We start from the raw sequence: 24,149 nt of genomic DNA, 5'->3' as shown, positions 1-24,149 counted from the left end.
GAGGCTCTGAACAGAGGACCTCTCTCCACTATTTCTCAGAAATTCTCCAACAGGGTAAATTACAATGGGTCTAGAAATTGGACAACACATCAAAAAATGTCCACCACTGCTCGTGTACCATCGTATATAGCCACAATGTGCTGAATTTTTCCAGGTTTATAATTAGACAGAAGTGTGCTGGATATCATCATATGGGGAGAACTGCACTAGGCAAAATCACATTGGGTATATAAGTAGTTGGTACAGTTATGATAGCATTCAAAGGAAGTGCAACGGGTAAATTAATGGGTAGAAATGTGCTGGGTGTAATGGTGCTGGGAGTAATGGTGCTGGGTATAATGGTGCTTGGTGTAATACCACTGGGTGTAAAGGTGCTGGATGTAATGGTGCTGGATGTAATGGTGCTGGATGTAATGGTGCTGGGTATAATGGTGCTTGGTGTAATACCACTGGGTGTAAAGGTGCTGGATGTAATGGTGCTGGATGTAATGGTGCTGGATGTAATGGTGCTGGATGTAATGGTGCTGGGTGTAATGGTGCTGGATGTAATGGTGCTGGGTGTAATGGTGCTGGGTGTAATGGTGCTGGGTGTAATGGTGCTGGATGTAATGGTGCTGGATGTAATGGTGCTGGATGTAATGGTGCTGGGAATAATGGTGCTGGGTGTAATGGTGCTGGATGTAATGGTGCTGGATGTAATGGTGCTGGGAATAATGGTGCTGGATGTAATGGTGCTGGATGTAATGGTGCTGGGAATAATGGTGCTGGGTGTAATGGTGCTGGATGTAATGGTGCTGGGAATAATGGTGCTGGGTGTAATGGTGCTGGGTGTAATGGTGCTGGGTGTAATGGTGCTGGGTGTAATGGTGCTGGGTGTAATGGTGCTGGGTGTAATGGTGCTGGATGTAATGGTGCTGGATGTAATGGTGCTGGATGTAATGGTGCTGGGAGTAATGGTGCTGGGTGTAATGGTGCTGGGTGTAATGGTGCTGGGTGTAATGGTGCTGGGTGTAATGGTGCTGGATGTAATGGTGCTGGGTGTAATGGTGCTGGATGTAATGGTGCTGGGTGTAATGGTGCTGGGTGTAATGGTGCTGGATGTAATGGTACTAGGTATAATGGTGCTGGATGTAATGGTGCTGGATGTAATGGTGCTGGGTATAATGGTGCTTGGTGTAATACCACTGGGTGTAAAGGTGCTGGATGTAATGGTGCTGGATGTAATGGTGCTGGATATAATGGTGCTGGATGTAATGGTGCTGGGTGTAATGGTGCTGGATGTAATGGTGCTGGATGTAATGGTGCTGGGAATAATGGTGCTGGATGTAATGGTGCTGGATGTAATGGTGCTGGGAATAATGGTGCTGGGTGTAATGGTGCTGGGTGTAATGGTGCTGGATGTAATGGTGCTGGGTGTAATGGTGCTGGATGTAATGGTGCTGGATGTAATGGTGCTGGATGTAATGGTGCTGGATGTAATGGTGCTGGATGTAATGGTGCTGGATGTAATGGTGCTGGGAGTAATGGTGCTGGATGTATTGGTGCTGGATGTAATGGTGCTGGATGTATTGGTGCTGGATGTAATGGTACTAGGTATAATGGTGCTGGATGTAATGGTGCTGGATGTAATGGTGCTGGATGTAATGGTGCTGAATGTAATGGTGCTGAATGTAATGGTGCTGAATGTAATAGTGCTGAATGTAATGGTGCTGGGTGTAATGGGGCTGGGAGTAGTGGGGCTGGGTATAATACCACTGGGTGTAATGGTGCTGGACGTAATGGTGCTGGATGTAATGGTGCTGAATGTAATGGTGCTGGACGTAATGGTGCTGGACGTAATGGTGCTGGACGTAATGGTGCTGGACGTAATGGTGCTGGACGTAATGGTGCTGGACGTAATGGTGCTGGACGTAATGGTGCTGGACGTAATGGTGCTGGACGTAATGGTGCTGGACGTAATGGTGCTGGACGTAATGGTGCTGGACGTAATGGTGCTGGACGTAATGGTGCTGGACGTAATGGTGCTGGATGTAATGGTGCTGAACGTAATGGTGCTGGACGTAATGGTGCTGGAAGTAATGGTGCTGGGTGTAATGGCGCTGGGTGTAATGGTGCTGGGTGTAATGGTGCTGGGTGTAATGGTGCTGGATGTAATGGTGCTGGATGTAATGGTGCTGGGAATAATGGTGCTGGATGTAATGGTGCTGGGTGTAATGGTGCTGGATGTAATGGTGCTGGGTGTAATGGTGCTGGATGTAATGGTGCTGGATGTAATGGTGCTGGATGTAATGGTGCTGGATGTAATGGTGCTGGATGTAATGGTGCTGGACGTAATGGTGCTGGAAGTAATGGTGCTGGGTGTAATGGCGCTGGGTGTAATGGTGCTGGGTGTAATAGCGCTGAGTGTGATGGTGCTGGGTGTATTAGCGCTGGGTGTGATGGTGCTGGGTGTAGTAGCACTGGATATGATGGTGCTGGGTGTATAGCGTTGTATTTAATGGTTCTGGATGTAATGGTGCTGGGTGTATTAGCGCTGGGTGTGATGGTGCTGGGTGTGGTAGCGCTGGGTGTGATAGTGCTTGGTGTAGTAGCGCTGGGTGTGATGGTGCTGGGTGTATTAGCGCTGGGTGTGATGGTGCTGGGTGTATTAGCGCTGGGTGTGATGGTGCTGGGTGTATTAGCGCTGGGTGTGATGGTGCTGGGTGTATTAGCGCTGGGTGTGATGGTGCTGGATGTAATGGTGCTGGACGTAATGGTGCTGGATGTAATGGTGCTGAATGTAATGGTGCTGGACGTAATGGTGCTGGAAGTAATGGTGCTGGGTGTAATGGCGCTGGGTGTAATGGTGCTGGGTGTATTAGCGCTGGGTGTGATGGTGCTGGGTGTAGTAGCACTGGATATGATGGTGCTGGGTGTATAGCGTTGTATTTAATGGTTCTGGATGTAATGGTGCTGGGTGTATTAGCGCTGGGTGTGATGGTGCTGGGTGTGGTAGCGCTGGGTGTGATGGTGCTTGGTGTAGTAGCGCTGGGTGTGATGGTGCTGGGTGTATTAGCGCTGGGTGTGATGGTGCTGGGTGTATTAGCGCTGGGTGTGATGGTGCTGGATGTATTAGCGCTGGGTGTGATGGTGCTGGGTGTATTAGCGCTGGGTGTGATGGAGCTGGGTGTATTAGCACTGGGTGTGATGGTGCTGGGTGTATTAGCGCTGGGTGTGATGGTGCTGGGTGTATTAGCGCTGGGTGTGATGGTGCTGGGTGTATTAGCGCTGGGTGTGATGGTGCTGGGTGTATTAGCGCTGGGTGTGATGGTGCTGGGTGTATTAGCACTGAGTGTGATGGTGCTGGGTGTATTAGCGCTGGGTGTGATGGTGCTGGGTGTATTAGTGCTGGGTGTGATGGTGCTGGGTGTAGTAGCGCTGGGTGTGATGGTGCTGGGTGTAGTAGCGCTGGGTGTGATGGTGCTGGGTGTAGTAGCGCTGGGTGTGATGGTGCTGGGTGTAGTAGCGCTGGGTGTGATGGTGCTGGGTGTATTAGCGCTGGGGGTGATGGTGCTGGGTGTAGTAGCGCTGGGTGTGATGGTGCTGGGTGTAGTAGCGCTGGGTGTGATGGTGCTGGGTGTAGTAGCGCTGGGTGTGATGGTGCTGGGTGTAGTAGCGCTGGGTGTAATGGTGCTGGTGTATTAGCGCTGGGTGTGATGGTGCTGGCTGTATTAACGCTGGGTGTGATGGTGCTGGGTGTATTAGCGCTGGGTGTGATGGTGCTGGGTGTATTAGCGCTGGGTGTGATGGTGCTGGGTGTATTAGCGCTGGGTGTGATGGTGCTGGGTGTGGTAGCGCTGGGTGTGATGGTGCTGGGTGTGGTAGCGCTGGGTGTGATGGTGCTGGGTGTGGTAGCGCTGGGTGTGATGGTGCTGGGTGTATTAGCGCTGGGTGTGATGGTGCTGGGTGTATTAGCGCTGGGTGTGATGGTGCTGGGTGTATTAGCGCTGGGTGTGATGGTGCTGGGTGTATTAGCGCTGGGTGTGATGGTGCTGGGTGTATTAGCACTGGGTGTGATGGTGCTGGGTGTATTAGCGCTGGGTGTGATGGTGCTGGGTGTATTAGCGCTGGGTGTGATGGTGCTGGGTGTGATGGTGCTGGGTGTATTAGCGCTGGGTGTGATGGTGCTGCGTGTAGTAGCGCTGGGTGTAATGGTGCTGGGTGTATTAGCGCTGGGTGTGATGGTGCTGGGTGTGGTAGCGCTGGGTGTGATGGTGCTGGGTGTGGTAGCGCTGGTTGTGATGGTGCTTGGTGTAGTAGCGCTGGGTGTGATGGTGCTGGGTGTATTAGCGCTGGGTGTGATGGTGCTGGGTGTATTAGCACTGGGTGTGATGGTGCTGGGTGTAGTAGTGCTGGGTGATGGTGCTGGGTGTAGTAGCACTGGGTGTGATGGTGCTGGGTGTAGTAGCGCTGGGTGTGATGGTGCTGGGTGTAGTAGCGCTGGGTGTGATGGTGCTGGGTGTAGTAGCGCTGGGTGTGATGGTGCTGGGTGTAGTAGCGCTGGGTGTGATGGTGCTGGGTGTAGTAGCGCTGGGTGTGATGGTGCTGGGTGTAGTAGCGCTGGGTGTGATGGTGCTGGGTGTAGTAGCGCTGGGTGTGATGGTGCTGGGTGTATTAGCGCTGGGTGTGATGGTGCTGGGTGTAGTAGCGCTGGGTGTGATGGTGCTGGGTGTAGTAGCGCTGGGTGTGATGGTGCTGGGTGTAGTAGCGCTGGGTGTGATGGTGCTGGGTGTAGTAGCGCTGGGTGTAATGGTGCTGGTGTATTAGCGCTGGGTGTAATGGTGCTGGGTGTATTAACGCTGGGTGTGATGGTGCTGGGTGTATTAGCGCTGGGTGTGATGGTGCTGGGTGTATTAGCGCTGGGTGTGATGGTGCTGGGTGTGGTAGCGCTGGGTGTGATGGTGCTGGGTGTGGTAGCGCTGGGTGTGATGGTGCTGGGTGTATTAGCGCTGGGTGTGATGGTGCTGGGTGTATTAGCGCTGGGTGTGATGGTGCTGGGTGTATTAGCGCTGGGTGTGATGGTGCTGGGTGTATTAGCGCTGGGTGTGATGGTGCTGGGTGTATTAGCGCTGGGTGTGATGGTGCTGGGTGTATTAGCGCTGGGTGTGATGGTGCTGGGTGTATTAGCGCTGGGTGTGATGGTGCTGGGTGTGATGGTGCTGGGTGTATTAGCGCTGGGTGTGATGGTGCTGCGTGTAGTAGCGCTGGGTGTAATGGTGCTGGGTGTATTAGCACTGGGTGTGATGGTGCTGGGTGTAGTAGTGCTGGGTGATGGTGCTGGGTGTAGTAGCGCTGGGTGTGATGGTGCTGGGTGTAGTAGCGCTGAGTGTGATGGTGCTGGGTGTAGTAGCGCTGGGTGTATTAGCGCTGGGTGTGATGGTGCTGGGTGTATTAGCGCTGGGTGTGATGGTGCTGGGTGTATTAGCGCTGGGTGTGATGGTGCTGGGTGTGGTAGCGCTGGGTGTGATGGTGCTGGGTGTGGTAGCGCTGGGTGTGATGGTGCTGGGTGTGGTAGCGCTGGGTGTGATGGTGCTGGGTGTATTAGCGCTGGGTGTGATGGTGCTGGGTGTATTAGCGCTGGGTGTGATGGTGCTGGGTGTATTAGAGCTGGGTGTGATGGTGCTGGGTGTAGTAGCGCTGGGTGTGATGGTGCTGGGTGTATTAGCGCTGGGTGTGATGGTGCTGGGTGTATTAGCGCTGGGTGTGATGGTGCTGGGTGTATTAGCGCTGGGTGTGATGGTGCTGGGTGTATTAGCGCTGGGTGTGATGGTGCTGGGTGTAGTAGCGCTGGGTGTGATGGTGCTGGGTGTATTAGCGCTGGGTGTGATGGTGCTGGGTGTATTAGCGCTGGGTGTGATGGTGCTGGGTGTATTAGCGCTGGGTGTATTAGCGCTGGGTGTGATGGTGCTGGGTGTATTAGCGCTGGGTGTGATGGTGCTGGGTGTATTAGCGCTGGGTGTGATGGTACTGGGTGTGATGGTGCTGGGTGTATTAGCGCTGGGTGTGATGGTGCTGGGTGTATTAGCGCTGGGTGTGATGGTGCTGGGTGTAGTAGCACTGGGTGTGATGGTGCTGGGTGTATTAGCGCTGGGTGTGATGGTACTGGGTGTGATGGTGCTGGGTGTATTAGCGCTGGGTGTGATGGTGCTGGGTGTATTAGCGCTGGGTGTGATGGTGCTGGGTGTAGTAGCACTGGGTGTGATGGTGCTGGGTGTAGTAGCACTGGGTGTGATGGTGCTGGGTGTAGTAGCGCTGGGTGTGATGGTGCTGGGTGTATAGCGTTGTATTTAATGGTGCCGGATGTAATGTTTCTGGGTGTTGCGGTGCCAGAAATATTCAGGCAGAGTAGAAACTTACATTTTTTTTGCTTTTTAAATTATTGGTTTAAAAAAAAAGTAAATTGAGGAGGAAGAATTCTGAAATGTGTCTTGTTTGGAGCCTTTACTGTCCTATACCTTCCTTGTGCTGAGTCCATAATATATATATATGCCTGTTGTCTGGAAGAGTAATTTCTTGGTACATATCAGTCCTCTTTAGCGGTTTTATGGCTTTATCCAGTCCCGGAGAAGCAGGGTGACATGTAATATGGCGGCTGTCTGTGGAATCACATGGGCATCACTCAGCTTTTCTTGAATCTAGATTGGAGAACCTTCAGTGTTTCAGATCAATATGGAAGTAGGAGGTGAAAGACGATAGAACTGGGCAGACACAGCTTATGAAAAGACTTGGCTGAAAGTCCACCAAGTTGCTTCCTGAGGCAGGGCAAACCTTTGGCGCACCCCCGGCACCCGGCAGTCGGGCACGTGCCCTTTCAGTGCCATAGCTAAGCCTCTGCCTGGTCTTCACCTTGCAGCTTTACAAGAGCTGAGGACGACGCGATACATATTACACAGGTAAATCAGCAGAGGAGGAAGTTGGCATGATCCGCGAGGAGGCAGTAAAGAGGCATTTATCTGTGCCAGTCACGTTGGCATACAACTTTATGAGCTCTTTGTTTATCATATACAATGGTTAACATATAACCAGCGCCCGCTCAGTACTATACAGCTCATAAATTTGCAAAGAATGGCTGAAAATCACACAATGTCCTGACCCGGCGGTGACCGCGCTTTCCGGAAATAACACAGTTAATCTTTACAGTATCTTAGGAGAAGATTTGCTGTATATTAAACCTTAACCCTTCTTTCCCCGCTCCATTTTCTCAGAAGCTCTAAATAGAAGGTGTGCGCGGCGCTGCAAGCTGTGAAGAAATGAGCGCTCCCTTATTATACCTTGTCGCCGCTCGCGGCCCGCCACGCTCTCCCCTGATTACAGTATTCCCGCTCTGTTTTGACTCGTTTGTAAAAATCCCTGCCGCTCCGCGGTGAAGAGCGCCGTTGGTGGAATTCAAGTGGGTGTGCATTAGAGTAGACGTGACCCTGTCGCTTTAAGAAATCTTCATAGTAAAAGTGGCTTACATATAACCTGAAATGGTTAAATAGCCGCTGTCGCTTCAATAAACTTCTCAAAAAAGAAAGAAACTTTGTACAGAGAGAGCAAAAAGATTCACAGGACCGTGGTCCGCTGTCCACGTCGGACGAGAGCCCTGGGAACCTCCTTCTACTCGCCGACATCCCAGGTCACGTCTTCTGATTGGTACGTCCGGCACGATGTAATGAGCGGGGGTCACATCACAAAGATCATGTCGCACCAGGTACATTAATCAGAGGAGGAGCTGGGGATGCCGATAGGTTGGAGGAGGTTTGCAGGGCTCTGCTCTGGTGACCATTGACCACCAAAGACGCTGCTTCACCAGGGTCCTGCCAATCACTTTGTCCAATATATCTTACCAGATAAATATAGTTCTTATTCTCTGGAGCTAATTATTCACTTTGAAAAAGTTTAATAGGCATCAGATTATAGTTCCCTATTAAAGTCTCTGCAGAGAGGATCAGAGAGAATCACAGGCCTAGACAAATGTATGCTGCAACTTTATAGTAAGTTCCATTGCTGGATTCACAGACACACTGCTCAGCGCTGCTATAAAAAGGTCCTCCATTCTGCTTCATTCTAATAAGTGTTTTATCTAACCTAGAGCTGGGATCACAGATACACTGCCCAGTACTGCTCTATAATGTCTTCCATACTGATGCTTTCTAGTAAGCATTTTATCTAACCTAGAGCTGGGATCACAGATACACTGCCCAGTACTGCTCTATAATGTCTTCCATACTGATGCTTTCTAGTAAGCATTTTATCTAACCTAGAGCTGGGATCACAGATACACTGCCCAGTACTGCTCTATAATGTCTTCCATACTGATGCTTTCTAGAAAGCATTTTATCTAACCTAGAGCTGGGTTCACAGGTACACTGCCCAGTACTGCTGTATAATGTCTTCCATTCTGATGCTTTCTAGAAAGCATTTTATCTAACCTAGAGCTGGGATCACAGATACACTGCCCAGTACTGCTGTATAATGTCTTCCATACTGATGCTTTCTAGTAAGCATTTTATCTAACCTAGAGCTGGGATCACAGATACACTGCCCAGTACTGCTCTATAATGTCTTCCATACTGATGCTTTCTAGTAAGCATTTTATCTAACCTAGAGCTGGGATCACAGATACACTGCCCAGTACTGCTCTATAATGTCTTCCATACTGATGCTTTCTAGAAAGCATTTTATCTAACCTAGAGCTGGGATCACAGATACACTGCCCAGTACTGCTGTATAATGTCTTCCATACTGATGCTTTCTAGTAAGCATTTTATCTAACCTAGAGCTGGGATCACAGATACATTGCCCAGTACTGCTGTATAATGTCTTCCATTCTGATGCTTTCTAGTAAGCATTTTATCTAACCTAGAGCTGAGATCACAGATACACTGCCCAGTACTGCTGTATAATGTCTTCCATTCTGATGCTTTCTAGTAAGCATTTTATCTAACCTAGAGCTGGGATCACAGATACACTGCCCAGTACTGCTGTATAATGTCTTCCATACTGATGCTTTCTAGTAAGCATTTTATCTAACCTAGAGCTGGGATCACAGATACACTGCCCAGTACTGCTCTATAATGTCTTCCATACTGATGCTTTCTAGTAAGCATTTTATCTAACCTAGAGCTGGGATCACAGATACACTGCCCAGTACTGCTGTATAATGTCTTCCATACTGATGCTTTCTAGTAAGCATTTTATCTAACCTAGAGCTGGGATCACAGATACACTGCCCAGTACTGCTCTATAATGTCTTCCATACTGATGCTTTCTAGTAAGCATTTTATCTAACCTAAAGCTGGTTTCACAGATACACTGCCCAGTACTGCTCTATAATGTCTTCCATACTGATGCTTTCTAGTAAGCATTTTATCTAACCTAGAGCTGGAATCACAGATACACTGCCCAGTACTGCTCTATAATGTCTTCCATACTAATGCTTTCTAGTAAGCATTTTATCTAACCTAGAGCTGGGATCACAGATACACTGCCCAGTACTGCTCTATAATGTCTGTTTTGACTCGTTTGTAAAAATCCCTGCCGCTCCGCGGTGAAGAGCGCCGTTGGTGGAATTCAAGTGGGTGTGCATTAGAGTAGACGTGACCCTGTCGCTTTAAGAAATCTTCATAGTAAAAGTGGCTTACATATAACCTGAAATGGTTAAATAGCCGCTGTCGCTTCAATAAACTTCTCAAAAAAGAAAGAAACTTTGTACAGAGAGAGCAAAAAGATTCACAGGACCGTGGTCCGCTGTCCACGTCGGACGAGAGCCCTGGGAACCTCCTTCTACTCGCCGACATCCCAGGTCACGTCTTCTGATTGGTACGTCCGGCACGATGTAATGAGCGGGGGTCACATCACAAAGATCATGTCGCACCAGGCACATTAATCAGAGGAGGAGCTGGGGATGCCGATAGGTTGGAGGAGGTTTGCAGGGCTCTGCTCTGGTGACCATTGACCACCAAAGACGCTGCTTCACCAGGGTCCTGCCAATCACTTTGTCCAATATATCTTACCAGATAAATATAGTTCTTATTCTCTGGAGCTAATTATTCACTTTGAAAAAGTTTAATAGGCATCAGATTATAGTTCCCTATTAAAGTCTCTGCAGAGAGGATCAGAGAGAATCACAGGCCTAGACAAATGTATGCTGCAACTTTATAGTAAGTTCCATTGCTGGATTCACAGACACACTGCTCAGCGCTGCTATAAAAAGGTCCTCCATTCTGCTTCATTCTAATAAGTGTTTTATCTAACCTAGAGCTGGGATCACAGATACACTGCCCAGTACTGCTCTATAATGTCTTCCATACTGATGCTTTCTAGTAAGCATTTTATCTAACCTAGAGCTGGGATCACAGATACACTGCCCAGTACTGCTCTATAATGTCTTCCATACTGATGCTTTCTAGTAAGCATTTTATCTAACCTAGAGCTGGGATCACAGATACACTGCCCAGTACTGCTCTATAATGTCTTCCATACTGATGCTTTCTAGAAAGCATTTTATCTAACCTAGAGCTGGGATCACAGATACACTGCCCAGTACTGCTGTATAATGTCTTCCATACTGATGCTTTCTAGTAAGCATTTTATCTAACCTAGAGCTGGGATCACAGATACATTGCCCAGTACTGCTGTATAATGTCTTCCATTCTGATGCTTTCTAGTAAGCATTTTATCTAACCTAGAGCTGAGATCACAGATACACTGCCCAGTACTGCTGTATAATGTCTTCCATTCTGATGCTTTCTAGTAAGCATTTTATCTAACCTAGAGCTGGGATCACAGATACACTGCCCAGTACTGCTGTATAATGTCTTCCATACTGATGCTTTCTAGTAAGCATTTTATCTAACCTAGAGCTGGGATCACAGATACACTGCCCAGTACTGCTCTATAATGTCTTCCATACTGATGCTTTCTAGTAAGCATTTTATCTAACCTAGAGCTGGGATCACAGATACACTGCCCAGTACTGCTCTATAATGTCTTCCATACTGATGCTTTCTAGAAAGCATTTTATCTAACCTAGAGCTGGGATCACAGATACACTGCCCAGTACTGCTCTATAATGTCTTCCATACTGATGCTTTCTAGTAAGCATTTTATCTAACCTAAAGCTGGTTTCACAGATACACTGCCCAGTACTGCTCTATAATGTCTTCCATACTAATGCTTTCTAGTAAGCATTTTATCTAACCTAGAGCTGGGATCACAGATACACTGCCCAGTACTGCTCTATAATGTCTTCCATACTGATGCTTTCTAGTAAGCATTTTATCTAACCTAGAGTTAGGTTCACAGATACAATGCCCAGTACTGCTCTATAATGTCTTCCATACTGATGCTTTCTAGTAAGCATTTTATCTAACCTAGAGCTGGGATCACAGATACACTGCCCAGTACTGCTCTATAATGTCTTCCATACTAATGCTTTCTAGTAAGCATTTTATCTAACCTAGAGCTGGGATCACAGATACACTGCCCAGTACTGCTCTATAATGTCTTCCATACTGATGCTTTCTAGTAAGCATTTTATCTAACCTAGAGTTAGGTTCACAGATACACTGCCCAGTACTGCTCTATAATGTCTTCCATACTGATGCTTTCTAGTAAGCATTTTATCTAACCTAAAGCTGGTTTCACAGATACACTGCCCAGTACTGCGCTATAATGTCTTCCATACTGATGCTTTCTATTAAGCATTTTATCTCACCCAGAGCTGGGTTCACAGCTACATTTCTCAGTACTGTTTTAAAATGTCTTCCACGCAGTTGCTTTCCACTATGCATTTTATCTCACCCAGAGCTGAATTCACAGCTACACTGCATTACAATATGATCAATGCTTTTGAACATGTATTATATAGAGACAGCAGAGCAGGAATCTCTCATGGCTGTGTATAGGAAACTTTACAGCAACTAGCCTCTACTCAATAGCTCAGAGACTATATAAAATTAGAAATGGTACCTGCAGAGGTAAAAAAAAAATGGTGAAAAATGCAGGATACAAGTCACATAAGTGTTATTCCTCACGCACACCCATACAACAGCTTATTCTGAAAAGTCACCTGGTATGATGTAAATAGATTATCTGACTCTTTACTTTTTAAAGTAGCCGTTAAAGGGGTATTCCCATCTTCAAGATGCTATAACAATATGTAGTAGGTGTAATAATAATAATAATAATATCAACAAATATCTCCAATTAGAAATGCAGTATAGTTCTTCTGATTTGCTATGTCTCTTCCCTCATGTGCAGGGCATTGCAGGACCTTAGGCATCCATGGTTATGACCACTAGCAACTAGCTAACTAACTGTCACTATATCAGTGGTCGTAACCATGAATAACTAAGGTCCTGCAATGTCTGCACATGGGGTAGCCATCATAGCAAATCAGAAGAACTATACTACATTTCTAATTGCAGGTATTTGCTGATATTATTATTATTACACCTATTACATATTGGGATAGCATCTTGGAGATGGGAATACCCCTTTAAAATTCACTGCCTTTCACATGTTGATGGTCTTGGGGACACTGGAGCACCAAATCAGGGGATTGAGGCAGCTGTGGTTCCAATGACATGTTGTCCAAAATTATATCATCATAATATCATAATGACCATTAATTGTGTCATGATGACGGTAAGAAGCGGCTGGTTGCTTTAGTGACCCATGAGGTGGGAATTTTGGAGAATTTAAAGATAAGAGATTTTTTTTTTTTTTACATGGATTAATGTAAACTTCGAGGGGCAAAGACTGACCGCCACCCGTTTAGGAAGACGATAGGGAAACCTAGACTGTATACAACAGGGGGATCGTGTGATTGCATCGAGACACAAAATGCAAGAGTGGGCAGACATGCGAGTTTTGTTGACCCATCAACCACGTGGACCACGTACATTTACATAGCGCCTAACTTCACTGCAGTATACACAGGTCAGGATAATCTTTAATTACTGGATTAATTACACATTCTTCCTATGTAGGTTCAATTGTCTTCCTTGAATGGTGGTAAAGTAACTCTGGTCATACTCCCATTATTTGCAAAGAGTTGTCAACTTCTGACCAAGTGATCAAGAGATATGGGATAGATCAGAACAATGAATGATAGACCAACCATTAATATTCTCACCCCAACTTACATGCACCATGTACAGCTCCCCCCCCCCCCCCCCAAGCCCGGAGAACGGAGACCCCCAACACCCACTTGACTCACCGGGGACGCAGGAGCGTCCAGCTGCCCGACTATGCCCTTAGGTGCCAGATCTACAGAATACAGAGAGCAAATAATGACAGATCATCAAAAATTGGAATATTCGTTGAAGTTTTTATGTTAAACATACTTTTCACATTCTTACAAGTTATTTTTTCATTTTACATATTAATTAAATAATGAAATTAAACTGTGAAATCTCGCGGCTCTTACTTTGCCCACTGAGCCCCAAAATAGACTGACCGTCCTGTTCTGTAGAGATCACTTCTCAGCAGCCTCCTCATTACCGTCACAGGCAGGTAACACCTATACCCAACAGTGGAACATTCACAATAGGTGACGTCACAGCTCACCTCCTCCTCCTCCAGTACAATGACTGATAACACAGGATCCACCATTCACAATAGGTGATGTCACAGCTCACCTCCTCCTCCTCCTCTACAATGACTGATAAAACCTCTATATACAGTAGATAACACAGGATCCACCATTCACAATAAGTGACGTCACAGCTCACCTCCTCCTCCTCCTGTACAATGACTGATAACACCTCTATATACAGTAGATAACACAGGATCCACCATTCACACTAGGTGCGTCACAGCTCACCTCCTCCTCCTGTACAATGACTGATAACACCTCTATATACAGTAGATAACACAGGATCCACCATTCACAATAGGTGATGTCACAGCTCACCTCCTCCTCCTGTACAATGACTGATAAAACCTCTATATACAGTAGATAACACAGGATCCACCATTCACAATAAGTGACGTCACAGCTCACCTCCTCCTCTTCCTGTACAATGACTGATAACACCTCTATATACAGTAGATAACACAGGATCCACCATTCACACTAGGTGCGTCACAGCTCACCTCTTCCTCCTGTACAATGACTGATAACACCTCTATATACAGTAGATAACACAGGATCCACCATTCACAGTAGGTGACATCACAGCTCACCTCCTCCTCCTCCTGTACAATGACTGATAACACCTCTATATACAGTAGATAACACAGGATCCTCCATTCACACTAGGTTATGTCACAGCTCACCTCCTCCTCCTGTACAATGACTGATAACACCTCTATATACAGTAGATAACACAGGATCCACCATTCACAATAAGTGACGTCACAGCTCACCTCCTCCTCCTCCTGTACAATGACTGATAACACTTCTATATACAGTAGATAATGCAGGCTCCACCATTCACAGTAGGTGATGTCACAGCTCTCCTCCTCCTGTATAATGACTGATAACACCTCTATATACAGTAGATAACACAGGATCCACCATTCACAGTAGGTGATGTCACAGCTCTCCTCCTCCTCCTCCTGTATAATGACTGATAACACCTTTATATACAGTAAATAACACAGGCTCCACCATTCACAGTAGGTGATGTCACAGCTCACCTCCTCCTCCTCCTGTATAATGACTGATAACACCTCTGTATACAGTAATAATAAACACAGATTAGAACAAAAGAAAATACAGCATATCACTATCTAGTTTTTGAGAAAACTCATGGGTGATACTTTCCCTTGATGGAGGGATAATATTTTAGATCATGCAAGTAACAATATCTCACCACATGCAAATTTTAGTCAAAACACAAGAGACCCAACACCAGACGACTCGCAGTCACGTGGACGTTCTGGAGGACAAGTGTCCGGCCGCAGAGGAGCAGAAGTTTCCAAAATAGAGTTCGGTGGAGTTATTCCTTCCTAGATATGGAAATCCACTACGTATGGAGGGGAAAGGGAGCTGGTGATGGTGGGACGCAGGGTTCTGGGCTTGTTATTTGCACACCATTGGCCTTGTATATACAGTATGTACTATGCAGCACGGTGGCCATACAATGCTCAAATAATATCACCATACAATGCTCAAATAATACAACCATACAGTGCTCAAATAATATCATCATACAATGCTCAAATAATATCACCATACAGTGCTCAAATAATATCATCATACAGTGCTCAAATAATACAACCATACAGTGCTCAAATAATATCACCATACAGTGCTCAAATAATATCATCATACAGTGCTCAAATAATACAACCATACAGTGCTCAAATAATATCACCATACAGTGCTCAAATAATACAACCATACAGTGCTCAAATAATATCACCATACAGTGCTCAAATAATACAACCATACAGTGCTCAAATAATACAACCATACAGTGCTCAAATAATATCACCATACAATGCTCAAATAATATCACCATATAGTGCTCAAATAATATCACCATACAGTGCTCAAACAATATCACCATACAGTGCTCAAATAATATCACCATACAGTGCTCAAACAATATCACCATACAGTGCTCAAATAATATCATCATACAGTGCTCAAACAATATCACCATACAGTGCTCAAATAATATCATACAGTGCTCAAATAATATCACCATACAGTGCTCAAATAATATCACCATACAGTGCTCAAATAATATCATCATACAATGCTCAAATAATATCACCATACAGTGCTCAAATAATATCATCATACAGTGCTCAAATAATACAACCATACAGTGCTCAAATAATATCACCATACAGTGCTCAAATAATATCATCATACAGTGCTCAAATAATACAACCATACAGTGCTCAAATAATATCACCATACAGTGCTCAAATAATACAACCATACAGTGCTCAAATAATATCATCATACAGTGCTCAAATAATACAACCATACAGTGCTCAAATAATATCACCATACAGTGCTCAAATAATATCATCATACAGTGCTCAAATAATACAACCATACAGTGCTCAAATAATATCACCATACAGTGCTCAAATAATATCACCATACAGTGCTCAAATAATACAACCATACAGTGCTCAAATAATATCACCATAGTGCTCAAATAATACAACCATACAGTGCTCAAATAATATCAATAATATCATCATACAGTGCTCAAATAATACAACCATACAGTGCTCAAATAATATCATCATACAGTGCTCAAATATCATCATACAGTGCTCAAATAATATCACAATACAGTGCTCAAATAATATCACCATACAATGCTCAAATAATATCACCATACAGTGCTCAAATAATATCACCATACAATGCTCAAATAATATCACCATACAGTGCTCAAATAATATCATCATACAGTGCTCAAATAATATCACAATACAGTGCTCAAATAATATCACCATACAATGCTCAAATAATATCACCATACAGTGCTCAAATAATATCACCATACAGTGCTCAAATAATATCACCATACAGTGCTCAAATAATATCATACAGTGCTCAAATAATATCACAATACAGTGCTCAAATAATATCCCCATACAGTGCTCAAATAATAAGCAAAATGTCCCTGATATATCCCATAATATCCGGAACGTATGAAGAACACTTATAGACAAGGCGGTTCACATCCTGATTATACACAAAACACATGTTGGTTATACCAAAGGAGGGTCAGAACCATAGCTCAATATCGCAAGTGCGGAGCATCGTAAGGCTATGTGCCCACGATGCAGAAATGCTCCGGATTTTTTCCTGAACATTTCTGCATCTCCCTGGCAGAAAAAAACGCATGCGGATTGTACATGCGGATTGTCCATGCGGATTGTACATGCGGATTGTCCATGCGGATTGTACATGCGGATTGTGCATGCGGATTGTACATGCGGATTGTGCATGCGGATTGTACATGCGGATTGTGCATGCGGATTGTACATGCGGATTGTGCATGCGGATTGTACATGCGGATTGTACATGCGGATTGTACATGCGGATTGTGCATGCGGATTGTACATGCGGATTGTACATGCGGATTGTACATGCGGATTGTACATGCGGATTGTACATGCGTTTTTCCTGCCAGGGACATGAGGATGTGAAGAGATTTTAGCATCACTTGGAAAGTGCTTGACAACTTGGTCACACTATATAACTCCATGCAACCAGCAACCAGCAACCAGCAACAGGCATATATCGTGTGACCGAGAGAATGGTAAAAAATAAATCTATACTTACCTACTGATGGCCCCCGGAGTCTTTATCCGATGCGTCTTGGCGTGCCGGCAGCTCGCGGTACACTGAAGGACCTGCCGACGTCAGCGGTCGTGTGACCCGTCACATGACTAAATGACATCAGTGCAGATCCTTCAGTCCACCGCGATCTGCCAGCATGCCAGGACAAAGACACCGGGGGCCATCAGAAGGTAAGTATAATGTATATTTTTTATTTTATCCTTTTTTTTACAGGTGCAGGTGCTATGGTACCCGGGTCCGGAGGAAAGTCTCCTGTCCTCCAGACCCGGGTACCATCCGCACATTGAAACGCCTGGATTCCGCATGTACAGATCCAGTGATGTGTATTCCATGCGTTCCATTGCAAGACAATGGCAGCGAAAACGCCGCGCTACCGCAAAATAATTGGTAGTGCTGCGTATTTTTCCGCAATGATAATCCGCAGCGGAAAATTCCGCAGCATGTGCACAGCACATGCGGATTATCACTGGGGAACATGGCAGACCTTCTACCAAGCGTTTTTTAAGCGTTTCTGCAGCGGAATTGCCGCAGCAAAAACGCTTAAAAAACGTATCGTGGGCACACAGCCTAAGTCAAGTAAAGTGCAGTGATCCGGAACTAGCACCTCACCGTGCAAATCCGCACAGGAGGCGCCAGGAGTCAAAAGTGCAACTACCACCACTGAGGATGTTGCGTGGAGCAGTGCCGGAGCAGTGCTGCGTGGAGCAGTGCCGGAGCAGTGTTGTGTGGAGCAGTGCCGAAGCAGTGTTGTATGGAGCAGTGCCGAAGCAGTGTTGTGTGAAGCAGTGCCGGAGCAGTGTTGCGTGGAGCAGTGCCGGAGCAGTGTTGCGTGGAGCAGTGCCGGAGCAGTGTTGCGTGGAGCAGTGCCGAAGCAGTGTTGCGTGGAGCAGTGCCGAAGCAGTGTTGCGTGGAGCAGTGCCGAAGCAGTGTTGCGTGGAGCAGTGCCGAAGCAGTGTTGCGTGAAGCAGTGCCGGAGCAGTGTTGCGTGGAGCAGTGCCGGAGCAGTGTTGTGTGGAGCAGTGCCGGAGCAGTGTTGTGTGGAGCAGTGCCGGAGCAGTGTTGTGTGGAGCAGTGCCGGAGCAGTGTTGCGTGGAGCAGTGCCGAAGCAGTGTTGCGTGGAGCAGTGCCGAAGCAGTGTTGCGTGGAGCAGTGCCGAAGCAGTGTTGTGTGGAGCAGTGCCGAAGCAGTGTTGTGTGAAGCAGTGCCGAAGCAGTGTTGTGTGAAGCAGTGCCGGAGCAGTGTTGTGTGGAGCAGTGCCGGAGCAGTGTTGTGTGGAGCAGTGCCGGAGCAGTGTTGTGTGGAGCAGTGCCGGAGCAGTGTTGTGTGGAGCAGTGCCGGAGCAGTGTTGTGTGGAGCAGTGCCGGAGCAGTGTTGTGTGGAGCAGTGCCGGAGCAGTGTTGTGTGGAGCAGTGCCGGAGCAGTGCTGTGTGGAGCAGTGCCGGAGCAGTGCTGTGTGGAGCAGTGCCGGAGCAGTGTTGTGTGGAGCAGTGCCGGAGCAGTGTTGTGTGGAGCAGTGCCGGAGCAGTGTTGTGTGGAGCAGTGCCGGAGCAGTGTTGTGTGGAGCAGTGCCGGAGCAGTGCTGCGTGGAGCAGTGCCGGAGCAGTGTTGTGTGGAGAGGTGTTGTGTGGAGCAGTGCTGTGTGGAGCAGTGCCGGAGCAGTGTTGTGTGGAGCAGTGTTGTGTGAAGCAGTGCCGGAGCAGTGTTGTGTGGAGCAGTGCCGGAGCAGTGTTGTGTGGAGCAGTGCCGGAGCAGTGTTGTGTGGAGCAGTGCGGAGCAGTGTTGTGTGAAGCAGTGCCGGAGCAGTGTTGTGTGGAGCAGTGCCGGAGCAGTGTTGTGTGGAGCAGTGCCGGAGCAGTGTTGTGTGGAGCAGTGCCGAAGCAGTGTTGTGTGGAGCAGTGTTGTGTGGAGCAGTGTTGTGTGGAGCAGTGCCGAAGCAGTGTTGTGTGAAGCAGTGCTGGAGCAGTGTTGTGTGGAGCAGTGCCGGAGCAGTGTTGTGTGGAGCAGTGCCGGAGCAGTGTTGTGTGGAGCAGTGCCGGAGCAGTGTTGTGTGGAGCAGTGTTGTGTGGAGCAGTGGCGGAGCAGTGTTGTGTGGAGCAGTGGCGGAGCAGTGTTGTGTGGAGCAGTGCCGGAGCAGTGTTGTGTGGAGCAGTGCCGGAGCAGTGTTGTGTGGAGCAGTGCCGGAGCAGTGCTGCGTGGAGCAGTGCCGGAGCAGTGTTGTGTGGAGAGGTGTTGTGTGGAGCAGTGCCAGAGCAGTGTTGTGTGGAGCAGTGCCGGAGCAGTGTTGTGTGAAGCAGTGCCGGAGCAGTGTTGTGTGGAGCAGTGCCGGAGCAGTGCTGCGTGGAGCAGTGCCGGAGCAGTGTTGTGTGGAGAGGTGTTGTGTGGAGCAGTGCCAGAGCAGTGTTGTGTGGAGCAGTGCCGGAGCAGTGTTGTGTGAAGCAGTGCCGGAGCAGTGTTGTGTGGAGCAGTGGCGGAGCAGTGTTGTGTGGAGCAGTGCCGGAGCAGTGTTGTGTGGAGCAGTGCCGGAGCAGTGTTGTGTGGAGCAGTGCCGGAGCAGTGTTGTGTGGAGCAGTGCCAGAGCAGTGTTGTGTGGAGCAGTGCCGGAGCAGTGTTGTGTGAAGCAGTGCCGGAGCAGTGTTGTGTGGAGCAGTGCCGGAGCAGTGCTGCGTGGAGCAGTGCCGGAGCAGTGTTGTGTGGAGAGGTGTTGTGTGGAGCAGTGCCAGAGCAGTGTTGTGTGGAGCAGTGCCGGAGCAGTGTTGTGTGAAGCAGTGCCGGAGCAGTGTTGTGTGGAGCAGTGGCGGAGCAGTGTTGTGTGGAGCAGTGCCGGAGCAGTGTTGTGTGGAGCAGTGCCGGAGCAGTGTTGTGTGGAGCAGTGCCGGAGCAGTGTTGTGTGGAGCAGTGCCGGAGCAGTGCTGCGTGGAGCAGTGCCGGAGCAGTGTTGTGTGGAGCAGTGCCGGAGCAGTGTTGTGTGGAGCAGTGCCGCAGCAGTGTTGTGTGAAGCAGTGCCGGAGCAGTGTTGTGTGAAGCAGTGCCGAAGCAGTGTTGTGTGGAGCAGTGCCGAAGCAGTGTTGTGTGGAGCAGTGCCGAAGCAGTGTTGTGTGGAGCAGTGCCGAAGCAGTGTTGTGTGGAGCAGTGTTGTGTGGAGCAGTGCCGGAGCAGTGTTGTGTGGAGCAGTGCCGGAGCAGTGTTGTGTGGAGCAGTGCCGGAGCAGTGTTGTGTGGAGCAGTGGCGGAGCAGTGTTGTGTGGAGCAGTGCCGGAGCAGTGTTGTGTGGAGCAGTGCCGGAGCAGTGTTGTGTGGAGCAGTGTTGTGTGGAGCAGTGCCGGAGCAGTGTTGTGTGGAGCAGTGCCGGAGCAGTGTTGTGTGGAGCAGTGCCGGAGCAGTGTTGTGTGGAGCAGTGCCGGAGCAGTGCTGCGTGGAGCAGTGCCGGAGCAGTGTTGTGTGGAGCAGTGCCGGAGCAGTGTTGTGTGGAGCAGTGCCGGAGCAGTGTTGTGTGAAGCAGTGCCGGAGCAGTGTTGTGTGGAGCAGTGCCGAAGCAGTGTTGTGTGGAGCAGTGCCGAAGCAGTGTTGTGTGGAGCAGTGCCGAAGCAGTGTTGTGTGGAGCAGTGCCGAAGCAGTGTTGTGTGGAGCAGTGTTGTGTGGAGCAGTGCCGGAGCAGTGTTGTGTGGAGCAGTGCCGGAGCAGTGTTGTGTGGAGCAGTGCCGGAGCAGTGTTGTGTGGAGCAGTGGCGGAGCAGTGTTGTGTGGAGCAGTGGCGGAGCAGTGTTGTGTGGAGCAGTGCCGGAGCAGTGTTGTGTGGAGCAGTGTTGTGTGGAGCAGTGCCGGAGCAGTGCTGTGTGGAGCAGTGCCGGAGCAGTGTTGTGTGGAGCAGTGCCGGAGCAGTGTTGTGTGGAGCAGTGCCGGAGCAGTGTTGTGTGGAGCAGTGGCGGAGCAGTGTTGTGTGGAGCAGTGCCGGAGCAGTGTTGTGTGGAGCAGTGTTGTGTGGAGCAGTGCCGGAGCAGTGCTGTGTGGAGCAGTGCCGGAGCAGTGTTGTGTGGAGCAGTGCCGGAGCAGTGTTGTGTGGAGCAGTGCCGGAGCAGTGTTGTGTGGAGCAGTGCCGGAGCAGTGTTGTGTGGAGCAGTGCCGGAGCAGTGCTGTGTGGAGACTGTGTGTTCTAAGTTCTCTCTGCTTTATGATCACATTCATTTTAGGAGTTAGATGAAGGGTCTTAATGAGTTTGGTCTTCACATTGGGGGTCTGAATAAATTTAGTGACTGGTCCGGTCCCTGAATACATTTTAGTGTAGATTTTATCTGCTGTCTGAATCAGTGTTGTGGACTTTTCTGCAGGGTAAGGGTGGAATATTATATAGAGTATACACCTGTTTACCTATGAACCTGTGGAGTGGACACAGGTGCTGAGCTACAGGCACACAGCCAGTGCCCCCTGTGGACATTACTGTTATTACTGCTCAGTACCAATACTCATTCACTTGTAGAAATAGTGATCAAGCTAAAAACATGGACCAGAGAAAGGTGTCATAGTCAGTCCTATGCAAAACAATTCCTATGTCCTAGCAATTCTATGTAAACTGTACAATGAGTGAAATGATCCATCCTGTCCCAAGAGTCCAGATTCACGCTAACCCACCCAAATGTGGTCATTAATGCAGCCAGGATCCCGGGTTCATCTTTACGTTCACATTTCAGGTTTTACATTATTATTATTTTATCCATATTTTGAAAACGTGCACTGACCGTTCTGTGGCTTCCCAGCAGAGCCCATCAAACTTTCTGTAATAGACGGTTATTCCGTGCCCCTATAAGTTAATGATTTATTTTATAGAGATAAGGTATTTTTTATTTAGATCCTTTCTTATTTGATTTGGCAGCGGTGCAGTCATCGGGCAAAGGTCTGCATGGATGCACATGCATGGTATGTACACAGCTCACTGGGCGTCAACCGGCTGAGATTACACTATGGGGAAGTGGGTCTCGAGGTGGCACACATCTCCCTGAACAAAGGCATGGTCTTCCCAATATTCTCCAAGAACAGAAGCCAAACACAAGTGATGCGGCTTACCTAGGTGGTTGAGGTCAAACACAAGGGATGAGGTTCACCGAGCTGGTAGGGAACCAGACACAAGTGTTGCGGCTCACCCAGGTGGTTTGGAACCAGACACAAGTGTTGCGGCTCACCCAGGTGGTTTGGATCAGAAACAAGTGATGCTGCCCACCAAGGTGGATGGGGCTGGATAGAAGTGATGCGGCTCACCCAGGTGGCTGGGGTCAGACAAGTGTTGAGGCTCATCCAGGTTGTTGGGGCTGGATACAAGAGATGTGCCTCATCCAGGTGGTTGGGGTCAAATACAAGAGATGTGCCTCATCCAGGTGGTTGGGGTCAAATACAAGAGATGTGCCTCATCCAGGTGGTTGGGGTCAAATACAAGAGATGTGCCTCATCCAGGTGGTTGGGGTCAAATACAAGAGATGTGCCTCATCCAGGTGGTTGGAGTCAAATATAAGAGATGTGCCTCATCCAGGTGGTTGGAGTCAAATATAAGAGATGCGCCTCATCCAGGTGGTTGGGGTCAGATACAAGAGATGCAGCTCACCCAGACGTTTAGGGCCGAACACAAGTGATGCGGCCAACCCAGGTGGTTGGGGCCAGACACAAGTGATGCTGCTTACCCAGGTAGTTTCCTTCAGACACAAGTGATGTGGCTCATCCAGGGGGTTGGGGCCGAACACAAGTGATGTGGATCACCCAGGTAGTTTCTTCTAGTCACCAGTGATGTGGATCATCCAGGTGGTTGAGGCCAGGCACATGTGATGTGGTTTACCAAGGTAGTTTGCCCCAGACACAAGTGATGTGGCTCACCAGGTGGTTGGGGCCGCACACAAGTGATGTGCCTCACCCAGGGGGGTTGGGGCTGGACAGAAAATAAGCAGCTCACTCAGGTGGTTGGGGCTGGACACAAGAGATGCAGCTCACCCAAGTGGTTGAGCCAGACACAAGTGATGTCTCACCCAAGTGGTTGAGCCAGACACAAGTGATGTCTCACCCAAGTGGTTGAGCCAGACACAAGTGATGTCTCACCCAGGTGGTTGAGCCAGACACAACTGATGTCTCACCCAGGTGATTGGGCCAGACATAAGTGATGTGCTCACTCAGGTGGTTGGGTCAGACACAAGTGATGTGCTCACCCAGGTGTTTGTGTCAGACACAAGTGATGTCTCACCCAAGTGGTTGGGCCAGACACAAGTGATGTGCTCACTCAGGTGGTTGGGTCAGACACAAGTGATGTGCTCACCCAGGTGTTTGTGTCAGACACAAGTGATGTGCTCACCCAGGTGTTTGTGTCAGACACAAGTGATGTGCTCACCCAGGTGATTGGGCCAGACACAAGTGATGTGCTCACCCAGGTGTTTGTGTCAGACACAAGTGATGTGCTCACCCAGGTGTTTGTGTCAGACACAAGTGATGTGCTCACCCAGGTGATTGGGCCAGACACAAGTGATGTGCTCACCCAGGTGTTTGTGTCAGACACAAGTGATGTCTCACCCAGGTGGTTGGGTCAGACACAAGTGATGTCTCACCCAGGTGGTTGGGCCAGACACAAGTGATGTCTCACCCAGGTGCTTGGGTCAGACACAAGTGATGTGCTCACCCAGGTGATTGGGCCAGACACAAGTGATGTGCTCATTCAGGTGGTTGGGTCAGACACAAGTGATGTACTCACCCAGGTGGTTGGCCCAGACACAAGTGATGTGCTCACTCAGGTGGTTGGGTCAGACACAAGTGATGTGCTCACTCAGGTGGTTGGGTCAGACACAAGTGATGTCTCACCCAGGAGGTTGGGCC

The 24,149-nt window shown here is 48.4% G+C and overlaps 1 protein-coding gene across 12 annotated transcripts in view; it reads right to left on the bottom strand.

Moving 5' to 3' along the window:
• The window catches only part of ZBTB20 (zinc finger and BTB domain containing 20), a 1,152,793-nt gene that overhangs the window by 335,487 nt on the left and 793,157 nt on the right, over positions 1 to 24,149 (bottom strand). For 3 of the 12 annotated variants that reach the window (XM_073668609.1, XM_073668610.1, XM_073668611.1), the window contains one exon: positions 13,247 to 13,296. The exons of the other annotated variants lie outside the window; for them this stretch is intronic. The gene's annotated coding sequence lies outside the window, so the exon portion shown is untranslated. The remainder of the gene's footprint in view (positions 1 to 13,246; positions 13,297 to 24,149) is intronic. 12 annotated transcript variants of the gene reach the window in all.

Source organism: Phyllobates terribilis, unplaced genomic scaffold, assembly GCF_046119375.1.
Source record: "Phyllobates terribilis strain yellow unplaced genomic scaffold, ASM4611937v1 Scaffold_2__4_contigs__length_985480577, whole genome shotgun sequence".
NCBI classification, from domain to species: Eukaryota; Metazoa; Chordata; class Amphibia; order Anura; family Dendrobatidae; genus Phyllobates; species Phyllobates terribilis.
The sequence above is the reverse complement of the archived record's forward strand: the minus strand, read 5'-3'. Positions and strand labels throughout refer to the sequence as shown.